Source organism: Cyprinodon variegatus, unplaced genomic scaffold, assembly GCF_000732505.1.
Source record: "Cyprinodon variegatus isolate N-32 unplaced genomic scaffold, C_variegatus-1.0 Scaffold210, whole genome shotgun sequence".
In the NCBI taxonomy this organism is placed as follows: domain Eukaryota; kingdom Metazoa; phylum Chordata; class Actinopteri; order Cyprinodontiformes; family Cyprinodontidae; genus Cyprinodon; species Cyprinodon variegatus.
In genome coordinates this window covers 1,084,047-1,086,010 of record NW_015150663.1, presented here as the reverse complement: position 1 = coordinate 1,086,010, position 1,964 = coordinate 1,084,047, and the positions used below count along the sequence as shown (strand labels likewise).

Genomic DNA, 1,964 nt, shown 5'->3' with positions numbered 1-1,964 from the left:
ATCTCTTCTGGGATCGAGTAGCTCAGATCTCCACGTACCTGATGCCGCATTTCAATGAACAAAGCAAGGCACATGATCAGGGCAAGTCCTGCGAACCCCTTGTTTCTCATCTTGATTTAAAAAGGGCTTCAGGGTTGTGAAAAATTCCAGGGGAAGCGTTCAACACATCTTCAAAAAACAGAGCTATAAAATTGTCAAATCCGCAGAAAGCAGCTACGGTATTCTAGCGTCCTTCATAAAATGAGAACTCTATCTACACCTATTCAGCGTTCAGCTGTGAGCGGAGTGGTCAAAAACAAATTTCTGACAGTCTAGAGCGACATCTGCAGTCGCCTTTATTCTCCCACCACGTTCCTTCTTATAACCAAATGTATTCAGAAAAGAAACAAAAACAGAATTGCATTTCTTTTTAAGATTCAAAATAATTATTAAAAAAAATAACAGTTATATGAACTTCAGAGATAAAAACGAATGTATCTTTAAACTTTGGCTATTTTTAATTAAGGCTCACTTCACTGTTTTGATTATCCATTAAAAAATGACAGTATATTTGCAATTTAATAATAGAAACTGATCCTTAACACAAAATGTTGCATTTTCTTTGTTAATTAAATTATTTTAATCAGATAAGGAGTATTTGACAAGTCAAATTAGACAATATCCTTTTCCTAGGGAAAAAGTTACAATAATAAAAAATAACACAATACGAAGCTAGAGGGCGACAATCGAAGGCGCTTCATTCTTCTTTCTGATTTCTGCACATTAAGATAAGCAGCAGAGCTTTAATTTAGTGTTTTGATAGTTTAATGACACAAACCTTTGATTGGTCATGCATGTCAATGGTCATTAATGTTAGGTCCTAAAACTAAAGCTAACAAAACCGTATTTCATTTACTTTAGCTCATTTATGATTTGATCTGTTTAAGTAGCAAGCTACAACTTTCAATATATAATGTGTCGCTTTTCCAGTATGTATCAGGTCAAGTTCCAGGTCTGTCACAGGGCAATATTCATTTTATATAACATTTTGTATTCACTGCCCTTGTCGGAAGGAAATCCTATTCTTCTAGTGTTTTGCTGACAAATCTGTCGATGCAAAATAAGTTCAACTTCAGTATTTTTTTCTTCATACAAAAGTGCTTCAAGAGAGTAATTGCTATATAATGCTTATGACGCTTTTGTAGACATTTATCCTTGGAAACGAAAAAAAAAAATCACTAAAGGTTTTTGACAGATATTATGGTTTCACACATTCTTTAAATAAAGAATAACAGCAAAACAAATAGGAATTTGATTGCACTTGAAATAGTGGAAGAGAAGCAGATACAATTTTTTAACAGGGACAACAAACTACAAGACGGAAATCTGTAGAGAAGGATCGGTTTGAGTAACCTTAAAGGCCCTATGAAGATGGTGGGAGACAAAAACAACAACAAAAAAAGAAACTGAGCTTATGGAAAGAACATTTTGTAAAAACAATCTAAAATAGCAGCTAAAGCAAAACAGTTGACAGCACTACTCTCATCCAGTGGGGGAAAAAAACTGCCTTACCTTATTGGATGTCTCCAAAGTTAATAGGTTATCCTCAAAGTCTGATGCACTTTTCTTTAGAGTCTGGTCAGCAGGCAACGTGTTATCATTGTAGGATGATACAAACTTAAAGTCACTCGTTCTCGATCCTGTTGTTAGGTAGGCGTCATAATTGTAAGCGCTGCGTAAAGTTCCTGTGCCATCAACATCTGAGTAGTTTGGGGGAAGATAAGCTCCAGGGATGGCCACTGCTCCATCAAACAACAGTCTGGGCTTTCTTCTGCGACAAAACCTCACACCAAGGATGATGATGATGAAGGTCAGAAAGAAGGTGGACACAGAAACCAGTGCGATTATTAGATAAGATGTCAATTTGGAGTTCTTCTCATCATAAGAAATATCTTTCAGTTCTGGCACCTCAGCCAAGTTATCAG

The 1,964-nt window shown here is 35.9% G+C and overlaps 1 protein-coding gene across 1 annotated transcript in view; it reads right to left on the bottom strand.

Annotated features, from left to right (window-relative positions):
- Positions 1-1,964, bottom strand: part of LOC107088215 (protocadherin gamma-A12-like) — a 6,599-nt gene that overhangs the window by 2,315 nt on the left and 2,320 nt on the right. The gene's annotated exons all lie outside the window — the stretch shown is intronic.